The 25,927-nt window shown below is 33.4% G+C and overlaps 1 protein-coding gene across 10 annotated transcripts in view; it reads right to left on the bottom strand.

Annotated features, from left to right (window-relative positions):
- TBC1D5 (TBC1 domain family member 5) overlaps positions 1–25,927 on the bottom strand; it is a 578,936-nt gene that overhangs the window by 510,277 nt on the left and 42,732 nt on the right. The window lies entirely within an intron of this gene.

The raw sequence follows: 25,927 nt of genomic DNA, 5'->3' as shown, positions 1-25,927 counted from the left end.
GAAGCACTTACAGTTCTTTCCACAAAAGAAATCCTCAACCAGGAAGGTATAGCAGAACTTAGGGGACAAGGTTTTCAAAGACTCATGCAAGATTCAGATACACTTATCCTTGGGAAGTATTCCATGCCAAAACTAAGAACAGTCAGGGGCTAGGAACCTTTAACAAGCACAACAACATGGTAAGATCTACCATTGAAAAAGATTTTAATTATATACTACACATCCCTACTTTGGAATACTACAACACTCTAAAAATAGGATGAGGGAATCTATGGGCTCACATAGATTGGAAAAATGGGGAAAAAAAATGTTCAAAGAGAAGAAGTCAAGGTATAGAATAATATGCATCATATGAATATCTTGGTATGGTGATAGAGAGTCAATGTAAATGAATTCCAAACCAGAATATGCAAAACTGATTCTACAGATAGGAATCATGGAGAATCAATAAGACCTGTTGGATGTAGGGAGAAAGGAAAGAAGGCATCTAGGAATGCCTTTTTTCTTAACCCTTAAAAAAGTCATCAGAATTCTTGTTTATTCTGCTAGCTATTTCTCGAGCTATTTAATGATGATTTCAAACTATCTTCAATTTATCACAAATTCCAAATTAGTAATATTTGCAACACTGCATATCTGACATGAGAAGGAGCAAAGGAAATTTAAGAATAGGGATAAATTGGCAGGAAAACAACTTTGCAACCTTCCAGGAACACCTGCATATAAATGCTATCAGGGATAGACATGCCCAAAACTTACATTTGCTCTAGTACTACTTGAGAAATATTTTTCATATTTTCATATTTTTCAAATATATATATATGTATATATATACATTGGCACAAACTATTATTTTCAGTATTTGTTAACTTAGATCCAGGATAAGATTTCTGCCATGGATTTAGAACTCATTTCCAACACTTATTCTCAGTCATTAAATTAAAACTTAACTGAATTATTCTGCTGCATGAAAATTGTACTTAAATTTAAAGAAAAAAGAAAAAAGAAAAAAAGGCTTAGCTATAAATGAAAAGGCAGGATGCTGAGGACTGTAGGTGCACATAACCGTTTGCCTTCTTCTGAGGAATAAATATTAGTGATGATGTGTGACAGTTTCCTCAAAAAAAATGTCACTAACGTTTATTTAATAATACAATCTCCTTATACTTCACATGTACCAGGTAATATTTATAATTTTTCCAGTATCTACATAATAAGAATAGTCAAAGTGTTACCAGAGCATGGGTTCCCAGAAGATCCCAGGTCCAGGTTCTTGGCATCCCCAAAAAAGATGAGAGGGAGAGGTTGGCAGGTACAGTAAACATTTATTGAAAGTGAAGTTTGCTATGGAAGAGTAGAGTGGGTGGGGCTGTGAAGCAGCTCAAGTCCAAGTCTACACAGTAGAGCTTGGTTTTATTGGGTAGTGCTAGTTCTTCCCCTTCCCCCTGGGTAGATCTGGGGCAGACTGGCACCTTGAATGACAGCTGAATTTGACAATCTCTTCTCTACAGTCTAGCACCCCACCTCAGAAAAAATGCACAGGGGGGAGTAAATCTCAATGCTAACTAGTAACAAGTTAACTTTAGGTCTGTCCCTCTGGCTACTGCACATGCCCAAGATCAGGAACTTGCCCTTCAGGATCTTGAATTCCCCTTGTGGTGTTCTAGCTAGCTCCCTTTAACAGCAAGATAGACAGTTTCCCTTCACAGGTAGAGTGACAAGTGAAGTTTGAGTTGTGGCTGAGGGCTCTAGGTGGTAGGGTCCACCTTTTCTATCCCTTCCTCATGCCCTATCTCCTTCCTAACAAAAGGAACTACGAAGTATCTAACATTTCTCTCCAATGTATAATTTTAATTTCTGTGTTCTATAAATAGAATAATTAAAAGCCATATTATTAATAAAATTGCAAGGAGAGAAAGAACCTAAAACCTCATAATGTTTACAGTAGAGATTCCAGTAATTGTAGGTGCAACATCCATTCTTATCTTACCTCTCCCAGTGATTCAGGAGATACTGACTTCCCCAGATCATGCCCTAGCTCCAGGTCTGGTTCAGACACCTAGACTTATTTAAACCAAACAGCATACAGTGATTGTTATTAGTCTAAACGTGACCATGAGGTCTAAACAGGGTCAATGAAACTGATGAAAAGAACTTTTAGTCTGATGTTGATGAAAATTCTATTTCTGTGCTGAAACTAAAGAATGTTTGTTGTTCCAACTGCTGATTGTAGCCATACTAAAACAAGAAGGAAACTAGCCCGAAGACAAATAGGAAACACATAAACCAAGTTAGTATTTCGGTCGTACAGTGCTTAAAGACCAAGCCCTAGAATCTCCTCTACCTGGACAGTTTATTTTCTATCATACTGCAAATTTCCTTCTAGAATAAGGCAAATTATTTGGGGTTTTTTATCATTCGAAGATGAAGCCACCAAAATTCTAAGTTATTTTTAAATGGTTTCTCAAAAGTAAGTAACTTCATGAAAGCCACTTGAAACTAGAAGAATTGTAAAATAAATTACAATCTTTAGAAGTCTACATAAATTCATTAATCCATTGAGTTCAATCACAAAAATATATGTGACCAGTTAACAGACAATGAGTTTAGGTTACTTTTACTTAATTGCATAAACTGTTTACAGTACATTTCTCAATAAAGAAAAATTGAATTATAACCCAAGGGTGGGTTAATTTGTACAAATCTTGAATAATGTCATATATATTTCCTAAACAGATGCTCAGAGACTCTGCAAAGACACTCTGCTCAATCAGAAGCCAGATTAAAGTTCCATCTGGAGCCTAATGGCTCCATGGTTCTATTACAATTAACCAAGTCACCAAAGTGAGCCTTAACAGCTGTACATCACAATCTCTCTTGAAAGTACATATAATAGTCTTGCCCCCAAAACCAGAAAATAAGATCATAATTTTGCGTATGCATACTCAGATGCAGAAGATTCAGTAGGTATCCAAATGCTATTGCTTTTTTTCAATGGCACTGAACTTTTCCTATGTGACTTTTCATTGGCGTATTTGCTTAGAAACGCAGTTTCTGTGACACTGCATCATCACCTTGGCTTAACATAGAAAGGACAAAGTTCACTTTCCCTTTATTCTGCCCACAGAGTAACCCAGACACCTAGAATAACCTCTTTCACACTCCTCTTTCTTAGATCCTATCACAGGTATTTCTTATCAAATCCGAAAAACTAGATGAGGCCATTTTATCTCCTAATTTTCAGGGCTAGAAGTTGTCACAAAGTCAAAGGATTTTAGAGTAGTAGGGAACCTGGAAAGTACTCAAAGATCAGCATCTAAAACCAATGATCCTCCAAGTTCTACTGCCTGAACAAGCACTATCTGCTCAAAACATTAACGAGCAATTTGATAGAGCAATGAGATTATGTTTTATATATATTCAAGTCTTTGGAATAATATACATCTTTGGGTTTGTTTTTGTCTCTAGACTGACTTGGGCCCAAATTAGAACAATGAATTTCACCTGAAAGTGTTTGTTGGCCTAACAAGGTGTTTTGTTTCATTTAAAGCTGAGTGTGTTTAGATAGAACCCAGTCTTTTCTGATTAGCTAAAGTAGTAAGGTATTTGCATCTATTATCAGGTCAGCTGCAGAAGGCATATGAATAGTCAATTAAGGATTCACTAGGCCAAGATTTCTCAAACTCTACTAAAACCTATTAGTGGGTAATAAAAGCAACTTCAGTGAATTGCATATGGCATTTTTTTTTGATGACTTGCCATTGCATGGTATGCATAACCCACAAAAAGAATACACACATAAGTTCAGCATCCCCAATTCAAAAACCCTAAATCCAAAATGCTCCAAAAGTCAAAACTTTCATCACCAACACGATCGAGTTGAAAAATTTCAGTTGTCCTCATGTAACAAGCTGCAGTCTAGATATAGATGCATGCCTGCATGCACACACACATACACAAATTATAAAAACCACTTCCAGGTTATGTATATGAAGTGTATATAAAACAAATGAATTTTGTGTTTAGACTTGAGTTCCATCCCCAAGTTAACTCTATATGTGTGAATATTCCAAAGTCCAGAAAAATCCCAAACCTGAAACACCTTTGGTCCCAAGCATTTCAGATAAGGGATACTCAACCTTCAACTCTATGTGTGTACATGTGTCCTAGGTTGTGATTTAATTTCTTACTGCAAGTTCATGGACATAGTACTGTGAATGAACTCTATACCAGATGAGTACCTTCATGGATGCAGAAGCTGAGACTCTGCAGTCAGTTCAAGCAGTTCCAGTGTTCCTTTTCCTATATTCATGATTATAAAGTTTGCATGCATATCCAGATCTGTAAAGTCAGTAAGAATATATGCACTTAAACTAATACTTAAAAGCCCTAGACCAACTAAAATGTTTTATGTATCTTAAATACTAGACGTTTTTATGTAGTTCATTTGATTATACAGAAATTTAAAATAAGTCCCCAAATAAAACAATACAAAATTGCTCAACTTAATAGTTTAAAGGCCAATATACAAATACATTTATAAAAATTTTATAAATCTTAAGTATTTTATAAAAATATTTTTATTAAAAATACTGGCACCATGCAAGGAAAAAAGTTTATCCTATTAATATATAATTTATACTTAAACATGAAAAAATACCTGAATAATAGGCAAATAATATTGAGGCAAATTATAAAATACAAATAGTAGCATTACAAACTGCACATTAAAACAAGATACTTTTTTCCTGTAAAATTAGCACAAATATTTTCTTTTTAAGTATTAATATTGCTGTTGATGTGAAAAATCCAGCAATCTCAATTTGTTGCTGGGAAAGAAACTGGTAACTTTTGGCAGGATCGGAGGACTTTTGATTACCCTTTTATCCAGTAATTCCAAATTCTGGAATTTATCCTATGGAAATAATGAGGATATATACAAATATTATCACAAGTAATTTTGAATGTAGCATTATAATAGTGAAAAATTCCAATGCCCTAAATAGGGAATTGTTAAATTATGGTGCATCCTTAGGACAGAATGTTATACAACTATAAAAAGAAAGGTAGATTTATCTTTCCTGTCCATAACATGCTATTTAAAAAAAGATTTTAAGACCCCATTTTTATATTAAAACTTTAAAACAGATTTAATCCAATCCCTTACTAGTAAACAACCCAATAATTTTAGAATAAACTGAAGAAGTGCATTTTTACAAAGAATTCTCTAACATGATCATTTTCTTTAAGCAAGAATAGGCAAAATTATAAGAAAGAAGAGCAAGAAGGAAAAGAGCAAGGGAGGGAAGTAGGCAGGAAAGTAGAATCAAATGTAAGGAAATCTCACTAAAAACTTAAAGCAATCTAGAGAAACTGGTCTTCTAAATGATTTAAAACAAAGTTTTCTGACAAGGAAAAGATAGCCTCTGAATATCTTACTAGAGGTTCACAAAGCAGGCCTTACCCACAGACCTCATTTCTACCTGTGTACACTCCATGAAAGTGAAGGCATGATTAATAAAAAGGCTGCATTTTAACCAGCAACAGCCTAGAGTCACACCCTCCTACATGAGGTACATACACTAAGGGCATTAGCAGCAGCCAGAAAACTCAAGTGCAAATGGAAACAGAAAAGGTTAACTGAACATCCTATTGCCATGGAAGAACCGGCATGTAAACAAGGAAAGTAAAATAAACTACCTGTGGGAGGGCAAGAAGTTAGGTTACTCCTAAATGGAGCATTATACTATCTTGCAGACCTGGAGATTAGTCAACAGTCTGACTTATCAACTGCAGCATTTAATTTTCCACTTAGTATTTCAGCCCTATAGTCCCATACTCTTTCTATGTGTGTGATGGAAGTGTGTATCAAAAAATAATTAAGGAACCTATTCCATTTTACAAAGGTCTCCAACAATTTAAAGTTTATAATTTAAAACTTCAACTGCCCTTAACTCTCATAGACTTAAAATAGTTAATTTTCCAAATACACCAATTTTCCTTACCATAAAGTCATGTGTTATAGGCAGTCCCTAACTGTACAACAAGAACAAAGATATTGCCCTGAATGCTACACTTTTTGCCTTGACTAAGACATACTAAAATTTCAAGAACCATTAAGAAATGGAAAGAACCATTTATGTTCACAAATATTTTTTTTCCTAAGAATAATATCTAAAAAAGTAAAAGTCTAAAAAGTATTTACATAGATGTTGGAAACAATTTAGTCATACAGTTTTCTCTAAGAGTGAGCATAATACATCATGGGGCACAGGGGGAGGAAATATCAAATTTGAATCTTGGAACCCCTATTTTGGAAAGCAGGACATACCATGAATGCCACCATACATGTTATCTTAGGGATATGAAGGTCTCAGGATATGAGCTCTGGCAACCTATAGGCATGAGAGTAACAGGCTCAAGAACACCTATTTAAGGATAGGGTTCTACATCACTTTTACAAAGATAAAAGGGTCTCAGGGGCAAACTCTTGATTATTTCGAATTCTTTCCAGGAAGTGGCCCTGCACACTGCTCCCCAAAATATTCTTTTTCCTTTCCTCTTTACTCTGCATGTGACTATGGCTTTTTAAAGCATCTGAATAATGAGAACATAATGAGTGATAAATGGAAAACTTGTGATAAAAATCAATTCTACATATTAACCAATCAACTCACCACAAACTTAAAATATAATCCACAATTACTAATTCCCAAGTATTATTTTTCCAAAAATTCCATTATCAATATAAAAAATTTAATATAAAATCAACATAAAAATAACAGAGGAATCAAACCTCGAGACAGTATTCCTAATTCTACCATCTACTACGTGAGTGACACAAAGAAAATCATGCAATTTGGTGAATTTGTTTCCTTCAAAATAAAATGAGAAAGTGGTATTTGGAGATATCAAATACATAACAAAAAAATTTTAAGTACTCTTCTCACAAACATGCTAGATTCCATAGGTGGTTTTTGTTAAACAGTGACACTTCGGTTGAATGGATAAAGTTAGACTTTACAAGATAATTAGAAATGTTCATAGTACTGGTAAAAATTATTCTTGCTTTTCGACTCAAAGATTTGCAGTTCAGCTTTCTTTTTACCTAAACTTTTACTCAAGACATCACTCTATACAAAACAAACTCTATAGGACAAACAGACAGACAATGCAATGGCCAAGACTAAAATAACAGACCACCACCACTATACCAAATAAGTCTCTTGATTACAAACATCTGACACATATTCTGGTTAACATAAATCAAAAAGGAATTTATTGGCTAGATACCAAATAGCTTTAAAAAAAAAAAAAAAAGAAGGCTGGAGAATCAGGCTTGGTCAAGTTGGTCAAGGATTAAAAGATGACAGAGAAAAATTCCTGCTTCCATAGCCTGGAAGGAAGCCTGCAACTTAAGTTACTGCAACAAGGTCACAGGCCACAAAGGAGCACCATCAGCAGCTCTCAAGAGGCCCATGCTCCCTCTAGCTACCAAGATTCAGTGCTCAATCTTCAGAAGGACCTCATGACAAACTTTAGGCTTCCTTGGCATGGAGAAGTGAGAGGCAACTTCCTGCCTAACAAGAAATAGGGTTTGGTACAGCAGTGGTCACCAGGAATATCCTCTACTAAAGCCCATTTTTGGTAGTGGACAAAATCAAAGCATCTTTAATTCAGTGTCTCACTCATGTCTGTGAAAGTTTTCAAATCAAAACTTCTTAAAAATTAGTGCATACTCTAACCTTATTTATTAAATTTGTTTGATGCAATTTCTAGTCCATTTACAAGAAAAAATTTACTCTTCCTAAAGTGATTCTATCAACCAATACTAGACTGAGTAATTTGGATGGGGTCTAGCAAGTTTCTTAATACACTGTAAGAATTGCCTCTTGCTTTATATTCTATCCGTCTGCTAATTTGGTTTCTTGCTTGCCTTTTTTGCTGCAGCTGTGCACCGGGTTAACTGTTTCAATGGTTTTCCTACAATAACTCACAAATTTTTTCCTGATCAGTGTGCTGTATGATTGGTTCTTTGTTCCTAAGATAATTATTTTACATTTGTCTACACTGAACTGCATTTGCCATCTGCTGGCCCAATCACCTAAACAATCCAAATCTTTTTGAATCTGATTGCATTGTTCCTCATTATTTCCCCTAGCTCCAATTTTAGGATCATCTGCAAACTCTGAGATCTTTTCTTTTAAGCTTGGACACATTTCATTTTAATATAGAGGAATTTTTTTAAGTGACCCTTTAGTCACTCCAGCTGAAATCTTCTAACTTGAAAAGTTTCCATAAAGCTTATCCAAAGATACCTTCCAATTATACAAACTGTTTCTAGAAACAACGCTAAATAGAATCCATTCTGTTTTATCGTTCCTGATGTTACCATGTTTTTAAAGTACTATCTTCTAAGTTCTCTCCATAGTATAATTTTTTTAAACTTTTTTTTTCAGTTGTAGATGGACACAACACTTTTTTTTTTTTTTTAAGTGGTTTTAAGTGAGGATCGAACCCAGTGCCACACACGTGCTACGCGGGGGCTCTGCCACTAAGCTACAACCCCAGCCCATCTGCAGTATAATTTTTAAGGAATATAAAAATTCTGTTACTTGTATACAGATATTCATGATGATTTTGTGTGGTAATAACTTTCCTGAAGTACACATTGCAAAATTCCCATTTCCTACGTGTCATTTTACTGATATATATTTATTGAGTACTTATCAGTAATTAGCATTAGATGCACTATTATCTGGTAACCTAAAATTTCAGCTTCCTACTGACAAAGGGAATTTTAGAAGGTAACTTCTCAGAACCCATCCACCACAGGCATTCTAAACTACCTTTTGAATACAGAGTCACATACTAGTTCTACAGTTTCTCAAATTTTGCTACTTCTGATTTCCGGCTTTATGGAAACTCTTCCCATTTAATTATAAATCCTTCTATAATTCACTTTTTTTTTTTTTTTTTTTTTTTTATTGTGGTGCTGGGGATTGAACCTTGTGCTTGCAAGGCAAGCACTCTACCAACTGAGCTATATCCCCAGCCCCAATTCACTATTTCTTTTGCAGTACTTTAAAACTGAAATATGGTATATAGACACTTACTTAAGCAAAATTCACTCTTCAAATCAATTTGGCATATCTGAACATTATAAATCTTTGTTACTTAACTATGATGAAGGGGACCAGGTACATCTTTAGATCTAAGAAAGAACTGTTAACTTCAAAGATTTTTTAATATAACCACACATCTCCACAAAAGCCCTATATGTATAACTCCTTAAAATTATCAAAATTGATGTATTTCTGCCATTTTGCTATTTCAAGTGGTAGACGGGGACAACAAACTGAATTTAAGATTGACTATGATTTATTCACTTCACAGTCAGTGGATGTTACAAAAACATAAAATGAATACTTGCCCTCAAAAAGCTGAGGGTAAGATGTATACAAGTGGAAAAACTATTATAATAGAGGTACAATTACATGGAAGTAAGGAAAAGGGAGAATTTATTTATGGCTACTAAATGAGAAGCTTTGTGGAAGATGTACATTTGAACTCTATCAATATTCTTTTAAAAACAAATCCACACTAAAAATCCACTAAACTATGAATATTATCACAGAAATGAAATACAAAATAGTAAGTAAAGTGAAAAAGTATATCAAAGAAAGGATTTGCTGGTGGTTTCTGTGTGGTAGGATCGTGTGTGATTAAATATTTCTGCAAGAAATCCATATTCTTAAAACAGTTAAAATTTTTTTCTATTTATTTTTAAAGCTATACTTTGACCAACTCAATATTATTACATGAAATGTTATAGGTGAAAACCTGTAACTTTTAACAGAAAAATTAAGTCAATAACGTGAAGGATCTAAAGGACACTTGAAAGAATTCATCATGTATTAAGCCCCCCTTTTTATTTCCAAAGAACCATTGATTTGGGATGACATAAATTAAAAGATAGGATCTGAAATATATTAAGAAAAATTATTCTAAGTGAATTCTAAAATGATGAGATTATTAGATCACACCTTTCCTCTAGGTTTATAGAAGACCTTCTAACAACTAATTAGTCAACACCTCCTGCCCTGCCAACACTTTTGAAATGACAGTAATGTTCTCTCCAGGAATATTTTATTTGTACTTTAAGTAAAAAGAAAGCATTTAATAAAATAACCACTTTTATTTCAAACAGTTCCCCATTCAATAACTTTGATATTTGACTAAATCTAAATTCCATTAAAAGTCAGAACATCCTACAAATGATTTAATCTCACATGTAATCTGATAAAGGCATTTCAACTGAAACAACTGGATGCTGCTTAAACCTCCCATGAATGCAAAAATTAGGGAAAGAAATGTGTACGAGTAAGGAAAGGAGGAAAAACAAGGATTTGTCAGAGGTACAACATTGGAAGTGAGAGCGTTTCAATGAACATTTAAACAATTATACGTCTGCTTCAATTTTTGAAACTTTAGTTTGAGATCAGTGTAGCAGAGGAAGGGGACTGAGGGGGAAACTTGAGACGGGGTAAGGGAAGAACAGTGGAATGAATCTGACCTAACTTTTCTATGTTCATATATAAATATATCACAGTAAATCTCACCTTTATGTATATCCTTAAAGGCACTAATTAAAAAAAAAAACTATACAGCAGAAAGATCAGTAGAGAACAGAACAGGGAGAGGGAAGAAGAGAGGGAAAAGAGAAATACTGAGGACTGAATTAAAGCAAATTATATTCTATATTTTTATAATCATGTCAAAAAGAAAGCTGTTATGTATAATTAAGAAAGAACCAATAAAAAATTCGTTTGATTTCTATGTCCTATGCAAAAGACTATACTTGAATTAGTAGAATCCTGAAATTCAAGTTCAACTAAATCTCTTCTGACATGTATACAAACATACATAAGCTATAATAAGCCTATGAAAATAGTAAATATGTTTCATATCATCTGAAAACCTTCCTAAAGAAAGGCAATATGCAGATGTTTCAAACTGGCATCCACAGGCCACCTCCAGGGGGCAAAGAATTCACCCTGAAAAAATTGCAAAGATTTAAAAAACTGGACATTCCACATAAAAATCTAGATTTTTACTTCATTCAAAAATAGCACACTAAATTCAGCAATTCTGAGCCCACTTTCAGCAAAGTTCTTCATTTACTCAACTTCCCACTAACCCACTACTCTCCTCTTTCTGCTGCTTACCAAGTTTCACTGGGATTAGGGTTTATAACCCTTAAACAGAGCAGGGAGGCAGGCAGATCTTGATGCAAATCTCAGCCCTACCACCACCAAGCTGCATAACCCCAGTCAAGTGATGTGGTCCCTAACCTTCAATTTCTTCATTGTGACAAAAATACTACTTATTATCTGGGGATTTTAAAAGTAAAACAGAGGGCCAAATCAAAAATTACATGTTCAATAAATTATTAAACTACTGGGACTGCATTTCCTAAACCTATTTAAGAGTTACATTTCCTTCCTTCTATATACGCTGTTATGATTTAGATGTGAGGTGTCCCCCAAAAGTTTACATGTGAGAAAATTCAAGAAGGTTTGGAGGAAAAATGATTGGGTTACTGTCTTAACCTAATCAGTGAATTGGTTCCTGATGGGATTAACTGAGTGGTAACTAGAGGCAGGTGGGGTGTGACTGGAGGAAGTAGTTCACTGGGGCCATGGCTATGGGGTAGATATTTTGTATCTGGAGAGTGGAGTCTTTGCTTATCATCATGTGAGCTGCTTCCTTCTGCCAAACTCTCCTGCCATGATGTTCAGCCTCACCTTGAGTCTTACAGATTGGAGCCTGCCTTCTCTGCATCAAGACCTCTAAAACCATTAGCCAATGAATAAACCCTTCCTCGTCTACAGTTGTTCTGGTCAGGTCCTTTAGTCACAGCAGCAAGAAAAAGTTGACTAAACATACACTGAAGAAAAAACTAGATCACTCTATAAGAGTCCATTGTAAAATAAGGAGTAGAACTATTGTATTAAAAAGAGTTGATACGTGTAAAATCCTTACAATAGTAAGGTATATGCTAGTCTCTAAAGAGAGTTGCAGTTACAAACAGTAGCAGCAGTAGTTGTTCCCAGAGAACTAGCAGACATGAGCTTTAAAACCTATAGCCCTCAAAGGAAAAACAAGTAAGTCCAACTGCAACTGCATAAATATAAGACCACTTTACAGTATTATTTCCTTGTATAATCCTAAAAGCCCTCTCAACTATCCCATATTTTTATGTTAAAAAGCTGAAAGTTTCTGTGAAAAGTCACTATGAAAGTGTAGAAACCTCATGTGCTGCGCTTGTACACAAATTAAACTCACAGAAACAGAAGAGTTAATTCCAAGTATAAAGCATGCATATTACATGGTGTTCATAATTTATTTCCTAAGGAGTTATAGAGTATCCCTGCTTTATGACCAGTAGAATCAGACCAATCTGGTTGTACTTTCTTTCCCATTCTTTTCTATCTCGCCAAGAAACTCAGCAACTGAGTCAGGAATAATGCAAAGAGATACCTTCCAGAATGACTAAGGTTCCAAAGCTCAGTCATCAAAAATAAAGAATGAGCCAGCCATGGCGACACACATACCTGTGATTCCAGCTACTTTGGAGGCTAAAGCAGGAGGATCCTAAATTCAAGACAAGTCTGGGCAACTTAGGGACACCCTGAAAACATGAAAACGGCTGAGGAAGTTGCTCTATGGTAAAGCACCCCTGAGTTCAATCCCCTAAAGGAGGAAAAGAAAAAAAAAAACTACAAAGAATGAGGAAAATCTGGTCAAGCAGCAGCAGTGGTTCTCTATTAAATGGTACCAAAAAGATAATTTGACTTTAGCATACTAATCATCTCCATTACAGTTGTTTCTAATTAGTCTGAAAATAAAAAAGCTCAATTCTTCAAGTATTTAATTTAACAAAAAATAGTCTCCCCTGGCTATCATAGTACACATCTTCCAGATTCCCTGCCATGTCATGGAAATCTTTTCACAGCACTCAAAACAATGAGAAAAAGCAACAAAATTGATTTTAAAAGAGTAAAATCCTTTCCAAACTAAGTAAACTTTACACAAACTTGCCTTTGATAATCGACTAAACAAGCTGCACCACCAGCATCAAGGGAGGGTGTGCGGATATCTAGCAGGTGCTGCAGTTTATCACAAAACCGTCTAAAATAATTGGAAGTGACAACCAGCACTACCACAAATGATTTATTAGTCTTTCACTCAGCTTCTCAGCTTCCTCAGGGCCAGAATAAATAATTTACCAACTCTCTATCTTCTGATCATTAATTCTTCCCTATGCATCCAAACTACATTTAACTCTACTATATTCAGTGGAATAAAACACACAATAGGAATATTTTTCCAAATATAGTATTATCTGACCATACGTAAAGGCAAATTTGTCAATCAAGCTGTACAATTCAGATGAACAAGTTAAGGGCTTTAAGTCAGTAACTGTAGTCGAGTTTGAAGATGCTTATGGAATAAATTAAGTGAAAAGGAAAGAAATACAGTCTAAGTGTTTCTCTCACAGGTGAGGGAAGGTTCTAGTGCCTCCATACACAGCAAACCAAAGGGGCAACCTAAACATACTGGAAGAGATTTTAAACCCAAAATGTCACTATCTCACAAAAGCCACATTCATTGAATGACTATAACCCACAAAACTCTCACAAATTATAGAACATAATCCTTGTTGCCCACCAAAAAAGGTAGAAACTTTAAAACTTGAATGTATAGGAGCTTTCCTCATGTAAAGCGAACTTAATACAAGGCTCATCTTCTTTAAAATATTTTAATAACTATTTTAAATGGGTTTATGACACAATTACAAACTCCTGTGAATTCTAAAAAGAAAATAGATATAAAAGCTAGACATACTTCCCCAAATCTGATGCTGTTAAGAGGTATATTAATTATGTAGAGAATAAAACACAGAAAACAAAAATCACAACCTAAATCCATTTTGATTGTGAGCTAGTCTTCTCTCGTTAAATCAGCATCCATGATTAAAACAGAAATCATTTTTGGTACATAATGTATTGCATTGTTAGAGCAGCATCTGTTTATTACACAGCATAAACAGTTTTCAGCTTTCTGAAAATACGGTTATGCGAGAAATGGTCCAGACCTACTAATTCATTTAATCTTCTTTTTTTAATTTCAAGAAATGTTTTCAATAAAATGATTAATAACATAGTAGTCTAATAGGTGACATTGTATGAGGAAGCTTTAAGCTGCTGGACACAAAGAATTTCATAAATGGACAGTTAACCTTATCACCACAACCCAAATCTTGATAGAGAGGAAGAGAGGGAAAAGTGTGTGTGTGTGTGTGTGTGTGTGTGTGTGTGTGTGTTTAAGTCATATTTTTAGATACATATAACTTCTAGCAAGTATATGACTTAAAAAAATGCACTAAAATAAACTGGACTAAAAAAATTAAATAAATTAAAACCTAAGGAATGAAATTGAGGTTATGATATTTTCAAATAATCTCTTAAAATTCTAAAACTATTCATAAAATATTTTCAATAATCAATATTTCAGTATTACATCAGAGTTACCAAACTACCTTGACACAAAATCATATTATTCATAGTAAGCAAAACAATGTTTTATTGATACAAACATCCAGCCCATGTGTTGCTATGGTAAATTAAACCAAAAAACACAGATCTGAGCCTAACACAGGTTAAAAGAAAGCAAAAATGTGAAACCTAGATAACATTTTTTGAATATGTCTTCCTCATTCTTTTTAAAATGGAGATTTTTACTTTTTATTTTTTTAACTGAGACTTTTTTTTTTTTTTGAGAGGTGATACAAAAGAACAGCATGAAGATGTTGTCTGCAGGCTTTTTATTTTTTTGGCCATGAATGGCAAGTGGCATGGCTTATAAGACAGAAGTTCAACAAGAAAAGAGCAATGCACTGATCTCCTGGCACCGAACTGCCTGAAGATGCTGCCTTTTGCCAGGACCTGGATACAGTGCTCAATTGAGAGCTGATGGCAGCTGGTCCGAAAAACACTGAGCCCTGTGGAGCCCCACAGAAGTCTGTGTAACGTAGCCTAATCATTCAGTGTCTGTCAAAAAAGAAATAGATAAATTATAATGCTAAGATTGTCTTATTATGAAATATTATAGAACTGTAAAAATGAATAAACCAGAATACAAACAGCATATACAAATACAGAAATAATGTTGAGTTGGGGGAGGGGGGAAGAACTGCATGATAACTAATAAAACATTGGATAAACTAAGAATAATGGATTCAAAAATTCAGTGATAAAATAAGAATATAAACTAATTTCAGGATAGTGATCATCTCTGGGAAGGGAAGGACTTCAAAATATTTCTAAAAAATATATAGTATATGTTAACATACTAATATTACATGGTAAATACAACATTACCTCTGTACTTTCTAACTTTTTAAAAATCTGTCACAATTTAAACAATTTTCTTCTAAAAAATTAAGACCTGAAACATGACAACCCACCTTAGGGAAAAAAGAAAAAGAAAAGGTTGGCCTAGTACCCATAATTTAACAATTAAAATTTCCAAGAAAGAAACTTAAAAATCTTATGCTCTCTTCACAAGTTATTTGATTTGATAACAATTTCACATCGAGTTCTCAGGAGACCCCAAACTTGTATTTCAAAGTTGAAGTGTAGTTTCCACTATGTGGACATTCTCAAAAAAAGATAAAAATCATTCTCAGCGGAGGCTTTTAAATATGGTTCTATCATTTGTTGTGAGACCCAACAAGCACCAGGGCCTGATTCCCAAGTCCTTGGCTCTAACATCCTTGGGGGAACCTGTCACTTTCTTAGAAGGTATGTTCTTTTCCATTTTCTTTGCATGTGAAATATTAAACTTCTACTTATTAAAAAAAATTCCTAGTAAGGCCTTTATATATACACAAATGAAACTTTAAAGCAATCCAGCACAGTTTTTTTTCATTTTGTATTAAACTTTTACTGCAGTCGAATCTCTCAAGTTTTACCCCATTTTGTTATAGGACTTTGGAAATTTGACAGTTCATCTATAGCTAAATAGAAACAAGATGTTTTCCCTTAACAATTACATCTGCATACAAGAACAGAATTTACTATACACTTTTTGACACCATGAAGAAAATATCAGATGTTGTTAATTTTCACAAAAACTGTAAATATTCTCTCAAAGTAGCAGCCATCTAATTTAAAGAATTACAGGCTTGTTATCTTAAACAAGAAATCATATCTAACTCATTGATGTTTTCTATCTGAAGTATGTCATGCAATATTATAATTTATCTCATAAATCTACCAAAGTGTGATCAAATCCTATCAACTCTGATTGGCATAAATTTGAAACAATGAAGCAATCACATCTGTTTAAGCTGTTGTAGCTTGCTAGACAACATTTTAAAAGTTTATATGATAGCATAATTGTATTTTTCCTCCTCCATAAGACCCTTCTACACTTATGCTTACATAATTTTTTTATATATACTGGGTTCAGTGTAACCTAATATAGTAACTAGGGTACAAAATAAGAAGATGGAAGAATTGGGGAAGATAGAGGTAAGTGTGAATTTGGTACATTCAAAAAAGGACCCAACGCTAAAGTTCTAAATGAAGAACTTGATCTCACAGGAGAATAAGTAAATTTGAAACTACTTTTGAAAAAGTATGAATGCTTAATTTAAATAATAATATGTGGGTATAGACAAAAAGATTAGTATACGACAAAATATAGCAAAAGATTAGTATGCAGAAAAAACATTTTAAATCACTGCCTGTTTTAGGTGATAAAATCTCTACTTTTCAAAATTTGAATGATTTTATGAAAACACTATATCATGTATATGAATCAGTAAGCGAAAAATGCAGTATCCCCCCAAAGAGGAGTATCCCCTAACTTAACTGTACATAATTTTAAGAATGTTTTGAAAAAGCAAGCAAACTAAAACATAAGAATGACTAAGGCTTAAAGATACTAAAAATTTATGGCTAAAAAGAGATATACATTTATTTTAAAAACCTTTAAACTCTTAAGTAACTTTGAGTGATCAATCCTTACTACATTTATATAAGCATCATTCCTAGAACATGCCTGAAAATTAGGTGAATATACTACTAAAGACAACTAAACGACTATAAACCCCATCTGGGCTATTAACCAATTAGTCCTATATAATTTTTTTTAAGATATTCTTTTTTTTATTTTAATTAAAAATCATACATTTACATAGGGCAATGTTGTTTGATTCATTCTGTTATTTTTTCCCCTTCCCCCCCCACCCCTTTTTCCTCTACAGTCCTTCCTTCCTCCATTCTTACCACCCTCCTTATCCCTAACCGTAAACCTAACCCTAACCCTAACGCTGACCCCTCCTACACAACCTTATATGTCTTCATCCGCTTATCAGAGAGATCATTCGTCCTTTAGTTTTTTGAGATTGGCTTATCTCACTTAGCATGATATCCTCCAATTTCATCCATTTGCCTGCAAATGCCATAATTTTATCATTCTTCTTGGCAGAGTAATATTCCATTGTATATATATGCCACAGTTTCTTTATCCATTCATCAACTGAAGGGCATCTAGGTGGGTTCCACAATCTGGATAGTGAATTGAGCAGCTATGAACATCGATGTGGCTGTATCTTTGTAGTATGCTGATTTTAAGTCCTATATAATTTTGAGAGCTTTTACCCAATAAGGTATAAGATACACCTTTTACTTGCCATTGTTTACATAAAATGGTTTGAATTTAAAGCAATTATATTTCCTACCATTAAGTTTAAAATCAATAAAACTAAAATTCTGACAAAAGGAAAATCTTCAAAGAAAGACAATGTGTTATGGTGGTGAAACGTCAACACAAGAGTGACAAAGATCTTTTAATAAAATCTAGTGGTTAACTCATGTTTTCTTTGTATCTATGGACATAATTTTTTACAAAATGAAAAGATTACATTTTGTAAGAAGTTTTTCTTTTACTATTGGGAATGATTGGAATGTTGTGTTAATGAAAGAAGACCTTTTCTCCATTCTTTTTCCTTTCTTTTAATTTTATTGTACTCTCCTTAATACATAAAAAATCCAATAGTTTTCTCACCTGCTTTTATTTATACCTTCTAGAATAATTTCTAATTAAATGCACCAAGAAAAATGGCTGTCTTAGTCTATTTCATGCAGCTATAACAGAATACTGAGACTGTGCAATTCACAATAATAATTTTATTTGGCTCATGGTTCTGGAAGCTAGCAAGTTCAAGATCCAGGGACCACCACTGGTGAGGGACTTCTTAGTTCCCATAGTGGCAAGCAGAAGGGCAGGAAGAGATGGAATTTGGTTTTATAAGAAACCAATTTCTATGGAATGAACCCATTTCCACAAAAAATATATTAATCCACCTAGGAGGGCAAAGCCCTCCTAACCTAAACACCTATCATTCAGCCCCACATTCCAACACTGTTACATTGGGGATTAAGTTTCTAACACATGAACTTTGGGGAACACTTTCAAACCAGAGCACTCCTTTATGTTGCAACTCTCATGACTACTTTGGAATATGACTTACATAAAAAGACGTGTCTTTGATTAACCTAGGATATTAACATTTTACTAATAAATCTGTTAAGTTTATCTATCAAACACTAATTGAAATAGGATTAAGAAATAAGGTTAAGCCTTCTGACTAATGTATATTATTGCTATCTATTATCTACCTCATTTCTACATTTTGTTTTTATTCACTTAAGAAATACCATTTGGGGAGGGAATTAATAAAAATAAGATAATTTGTTCTTATACACAATGAACTACAATTTAATGTTGTGTAAGTGCTCCAGCATGTGTGAAAGGTATAGTAAGATTACTAAAGAATCGGGGAAAGCTTAAGAGCTGCATCCTGCAGGATGGGTTAGCCAAGGTAAGGAATCACAGTGTATAAAATGACTAGTTCAACAAACTACATGGGCTTATTTATTCTTCCTTTCAAAACTCTATAGTAGAGATGCCATGAAAAGGAGGAAAGAGATCACAAATTTGGAGGAAAGAGATGAATAACTTGTTCAAGGAAGTTACTCACAATGGTAAAAGACACCAAAGAAAAGCAAACATTTTTCCCAAAGTCAGGCAATGACTGAATCTCACACATTCCACCTCCATCACCCTAGTGGTGAAATCCCTAAAAGAACTGAAGGAAAAAGGGGGCAGGGGTGGGGGTGGGGGGCAGTTAAGAAATAATTCAAGATAATATCCTCAAACCAAAGAACATTTGCTTTCAGAATGAAAAGTTCTTCTGAAGATCCAGTATAAATGAATAAAACCCATTCCAGGACACATCAACATAAAATCTGAGATAAAGATTCTAAAACCTCTGAATACACAGTGGAAAACAAGAAGGGGGAGGAAGCAACAATGGACTTGTAACACTGAGCACTGTAAAACAAAGCCTTTAGCGTTTGAAAGAAAATATCAGCAACCTAGCATTCTATACCCAACTAAAATACTAATCAAGAGTAACAAAAGATATTTCAACCCTTTGTAGTATCGATTTCCATATCACAAAGAAGTAAAAGAAAAAAGAGAATGAGCTGGAATTCATGGATAAGAACAAAGTAAAGCTATCCAATCTGGAAGCATAATCAAATCTTTGACCTTCTTCAAGATCTTGTTACCATACCACAGCATAACTAAATCAAAACAACTGTAGCAGCTTAAGAAATAGTAGCCATAATAAAATAATGCCAGGAGGCAATTATAAGCAAGTGTTCTTCTAATGTTTTACTTTTAAGGAGTTTTAGAAGACTTCTAAAAGTTTTACTGACATGCAGTATAAACATCAATTTGCAGAGGACCCAAACAGGCATCTATATTAAATGTGTATATTCACATATGTGAGTGGGGGAATAGTTTTCATCATGCTATAGTTTAATTGGGTTATTTTTTAAATTGTCTCAACAGCATAGTTTATATGAAGTGTTTTACGTATGTAAAATAACATTTCATAAAAGTTGTCAATGAATTATCAGTTGTTAATATCACAGAATTCCCCCCAAAACTGACTAGTTAGCATTAGTTATTTTTGAAATATTAGTGTAAAACCTGCACATCCTTTATGGCTGCCTTTTCAATATAAAGTCTTATCTTTCAACCCATTACAGATTCTTCATGTACAGTTTTCATTTAAAAAATATCAAAGAAATCAGAGTAAGCCCTTATATTTCTATCTAGAAGCATGTTTAGGCTGAGATAATACTTAATTTCACATGAAGTGTTAGCTTCAATAATCTTCTCAACTACAAAAAAAGTTCCAAGGCGACTTTATCCTTTAGCATAGGAGTTGAAAGAGATACCAGAAAATAAACCTACATTTCTAGAGCAATGGTTCTTAACCCTATCAGATCCAATGTTCCCTTCATTCCCTATATTATCTTGAAATGAAATTTAGAGATACCACCTACCTACAGAATTTATAAAAAGTAATATAATCCCCTAACCACAATATTAATGAAAAATAAGTGTACTTTATAATGAAGTACTTACTTCATTATATAAATGCTTAGGCCTAGCCACTTTAAAAGAATAAAACAGTCACTTATCTGCATCTATATATGATGAAAAATTGTGCATCGAAAAGTATTACAAGTCATTATCTATAAAGACTACAGGAAAATGAAAGATGAAAAGTATTGGAAAACAGGAGAATAATAATTAGTGTTGAGATAAGTGACAGCACACAGATTAAACTGAACTTGAAGAGAAAGAATAAGTTTATAGATCAAAACACCAGGATACACTATGGTTTTTTGTTTGTTTGTTTGTTTGTTTTTGGGGTGCTGGGGATCGAACCCAGGGCCTTGTGCTTACAAGGCAAGCACTCTACCAACTGAGCTATCTCCCCAGCAGGATACACTATGGACTGCTGAAATGCAGAAAATGTCGAAATGTAGTATTCATGCAACTGGCCTGGATTTTATTTCTTAGTGTAGTGTGAAAATTATTAACTATGCTAAGATGTGAGACAGTATGGATATAAACTATCCCAGAAGTCCTACAACACGTCAAGGAAGATAGCATTAAATTTCTACTCCTTAAAAATTCAACAGAGAAAGCTGAGGTGTAGCTCAGTGGTAAAGCACCCTGGGTTCAATCTCTAGTACCAAAACAAAAATTTTTTTTTCAATAGAGACCACATTCTCCTAAAATAGAAAACAAAGAATGGATCTGATAAAGAAATGTAATACAAGGTTACAGAGATGTTTTATAATAGATTATTGGAGACAGTATCAGAATAACTCAAAACTGGGCAACACAAAAATAATTTTAATATATAAATTTAATTATGTATTATTCTAGAAATGAAATTCTGGTGTTTATGAATTTCTGAAATATCTATTATCAAAACTGAATGGGATCATTCTGAGAAATGAAAACACCCCTGCTGATTTCTAAAATTCTCTGTGAAGCAACAACCCCCTTCTTTGAAAACCATTACTGTAAAAGAGAGTAAGAAAAAGCATGCTAGGGGGTAGAAACAACAGGGGAGGGGAAGAATTGCAAACAAAAGTAAACACTTTTATCATTCATATTAGAAGTTATAACTTGCCAACTTTATTCTCTTCTAAATTTCTTCTGCCTCTACTTTTAGGTACTATGAGCCAAGAATGACTTAAAGAGATTTGATAACTACTCTACAACATATGTATATTTCTCTTTTATTCATTTTTAATAGAAAGCTTCCTATATATGACCTTGTTAATATTCCCAACTTTTATTGATAGCCAAATTAAAGTCAAATGTAGGATCTAATTAATCACTCACCTACAAACATGCCATGCTTATATAATTTGTGTGATGTTATTGTTTTTGTTGTTGCCATGTTGGTTTTATTGTTTCAGTGAGCAACATCAATACCAGTGGCCAATGCTAAAACACTGAATTCAGTCAGTATAGTAGTTGGTATTATTATTGTAAGACTCATATATGTCAGTATTACTTAATGCCCTTAGAAATTTTTGAAATGTAACAAGGTCCCCTTTTTTTTAACTTTCCAAATTCTATACTTAATAAGTTTCTATTTAATTAGTCCAAAATTCAAATATATATTCAAGCCAAATTCTACAATCACATGGGAGATGGGAGAAAAGATACTTGAAACACTTCCATGAGAACAACCTTGGTTGCTGTCCTAAAACTTCAGTGCAAGGACCCAAACTATTTCACATGCTATCCACAAACTGGATGAGATTTAAGTGAAATTTTGTGTTAACATGGCCTTTGGCTGTACTTTTACTTGTCATAGTTATAAAAGAGCCACTCTCAGTGCAAACACATAAGCCATATTTTTCTCACAACCCTAGCAGTATTTCAGGAAATGCTTAATACTGTGACAAAACGTCAGAAGAATACATAGTCTTTCCTTTTTATTCCTTTTTTCTTAAACCAAGCATAATAGGCCTTTATGAACAAAATAGTTGTGATATTACATATAGGAATAAGAATTATTGCATAAAATTTTTTCTAAATTTTTAATGCAGAAATATGCCACTGATGTTTCCTAGTCCAACATATCAAGTCCTCTATGTTCTGAACACACACAAAAAACTAGAGATTAAAATTTTATATCTAATTATGACTTTAATAATGTAATTTTCAAAGACAGATAAATACATATCAGGAGGGAATCACAAAGAAAATTATAACAAAAATAAAGTTTAAGTTACTCTCTTCTAGAGATTTTTATTTTCCCCACATAGAATTTCACTAAGGAAACACTTGTTTTCAAAACTCTTTTGGCAAAACTGACAATTTTATCAACATGTGTGACATGCAACACAGCTTTTAAAGAACAAAAAAAGAGTACTGATCAACCAACATCAAATTATAAATTCTTAAAGATTAACAGGATAAGCTTTCAGTACAATGTCAAATATACTGTTAGAAGATTTACAAGGCAAAAAAAAAAGCACAGAAAATCCTGTAATGGTTTATAGAAAGTTTCAAACTGTCCACTGTACTATTATCAACTTGGTCTACTTATCTTTGTTCCCAATCATAAGACCCTTAAAATTCACCTTAAAAACATTTTCCAAAAGCTGTGAAGTATCAGTTAGCCTTCATTAGAAATCACAGCCACAAACTGCCTTGATTGGCTAACAAAAAACAAATACGAGGCATAACAGGACATAATTTTATTATTAAAAAAATTCTTAAAGATAATGCATGTGAACCAAGATTCCTGTTCAATACATATTACACAAAACTACTAGGGATTACTCAGTTTAGAAAGCTGAGATATTACTAGGGTGACCATAGATCTCAATTTGCCCAGGAAGATCCCAGTTTACAACCTACTATTCATGACAAATTATAATACACCCTTTTACTTTCAATACTGTCTCAACTTTATCAGCATGTGTGATATGTTTTAGATATAAATTGTGAATTTGTAAGATATAATAGGGTTGGGGCTGGGGTAGTAGCTCAGTGGTAGAGAGCTTGCCCAGCATGCATGAGGCACCACATATAAATAAAATAAAGGTTCAGTGACAACTAAAAAAAAAAAAAATACAATAAGGTCAACCTAGTTATTATAATATTTCGTATTACCATATCATCTCTTTAGATGATTTTGCAATTAGCATTACTATTTACTTGAAAAATCTTTCTAACTTAAAATCTTTGGGTAATTTAAACAGAACCCTGTTAATTATGGCTCATATCAACATCACCCAATCTCTATGGCTGCTCAATTCATCTCTTTTTTTGAATGTATTCTGTATATTATTAAAGAACCAGGATGCAGACTTCCCTATCTTCAGGTAGCAAACAGTGTTGGAAAGATCTTTTCCTCTTAGCCTTAACGTCAAATTCACATCTTTTCTTACTCTTCAAGGGTCCCCGGAACCTTTTAAATAATTAGATCTCTTTAAAACTACAATTACTTACTTTCTGGTCTTTTAATGCACACGTTAAAATGCTTAACTGTGTTTTAAGCACTGTTTTAGGATTAACAGTATGTTTGTGTTCATGTCTACAAAAGCTAATTATCCAACACTTCATCATTCTTCTAACAATGTGTGTCTGACTCTGATAACAGCATTATTTTTATAAGAAAATCAGATTTGACCTAACAGAGCCCTAGGCTTAAGAGTCTAAAGATCTAAGTATTGGTCCTCCACCAGGCAAACATGATCTCCCTGAGGCACAAGTTCTTTCCTTCTATGGAATTCTGCTCAATGGCATAAGATTACAGAGGAAGAAAAATCAAAAAGCTCAAGTATTTATCTACTGAAAAATGAAATAAAGATGACCAAATGTAACAAAATAAGTGTAACCTATTTTTTTAAAAATGCACACATACCAAACTGCAAAAAATGTAGAAGACAGGCCCCTGAATCAGACTGAAGTCCTAATCCCAGGGCCCCCATCCACTTTTCAGTAATGTGACAATGAGTAAGTTACTTCACATGTCTATTTCTTTATCCAGAAAATAATACTTATCTCACCATGAAAATCAATAATCGAAGTAAAAGATCTCATCTCAGTATTGTGTCTGCATGCAAGAACTCAATAATGCTGTGATTCCAACAGCCTACCTTAATGTCTCTTTTTCCCAAAGACAAATCCTAAGAGGAAATGTTACATGTATGTGCATGCATATAAACAGTGGTTTATTCACCACTGGAAAAGGCAGCTTTTTCTTAACACACACCCCCCAGTGACACACTTAGACACATTTAAAAATAAAATTCCATATTTAACAGTATCTGCTTGTTCATCTCCAGAAAAGTGACACATATGTACAGTACATACATTTCTAAATAAATGTATATAAATCAAAGGAAAACACTTCCTTTAAAACAAGCATATGAAGATATTAAGGCAACATTCCAATTAAATATTCATATATTCAATATTTCAAAATAAGAAATTTGGGTATATATGTGCATAATTTACAATTCTATGGTGAAACCTGTCTACAGAGGCATTTTCACTATATTTCAATAGCATCTCAACTTGAAATGTACAATGCAATTTCTCTCTGAAGTGTTAAAACTTTATATAATAATTTATTGCAAGCAAACACAAAGACCATGGTGAGCACATGGCACTCTACCCAAATGACTACTTTAACCTATTCATTAAACTGTTCAATAAGAAAGCCCTAATAACTGCACTATGTCATGAAAGAATCAAAAGAAAAATTACCTTCTTTGGTTAAAAACAAAACTTCACATAAAAGAAGTATTAAAGTCAAAGAAACTATATTTCACATTTATAAAGATCTCATCTGTCCAGTCTAGTTCATTAAAATGATATGAAATTGTCCCTAAGAAAGTATGATATAAAATAAATGTCATTATGACTGATATAAAAATCTATATAAGCATGCTGCTTTCCAAATACCCATATAATGGAAATTTAAACAACAAAGACTATCAGTCAAATTTATACCTCAAGGATCCAAATCTAAGTTGGACTTCATTTCTCTGAACTTTCCTAAAAACTCTTTAGTAAAACAAATTTGCCACTAAAATAAAATAACGAAGACTCCATTATTTATCCTAAAGCAAGTAAGAAATACAGACCTGTCCTTTTTGAGATACAAAGAATAATGTGGACTGAGGTTTACAAGTTTAATCTCAGTTTACAGATGACAGGCTGTATCATTAGTCCCTGAATCTACAATGACCATGCACACAATACACTGATATTTTATCACCAACTAATAACTCTAAATTGGTAAATTTAAAGCTTTAAATTTAGCTTTATCACTACCATAAATTACGAAAAAAAAAAAAAAAAAAAACTTCATAGGCATTGCAATGAATATACTTTTGCCTTAGAGCTAATACTTTAATTTTCAAGAACCACAAAGAAAAAAAAAAAA

The sequence above is a fragment of the Sciurus vulgaris genome (genome assembly GCF_902686455.1).
Source record: "Sciurus vulgaris genome assembly, chromosome: 16".
Lineage (NCBI taxonomy): Eukaryota > Metazoa > Chordata > Mammalia > Rodentia > Sciuridae > Sciurus > Sciurus vulgaris.
This window is presented reverse-complemented; position numbering and strand designations above follow the sequence as displayed.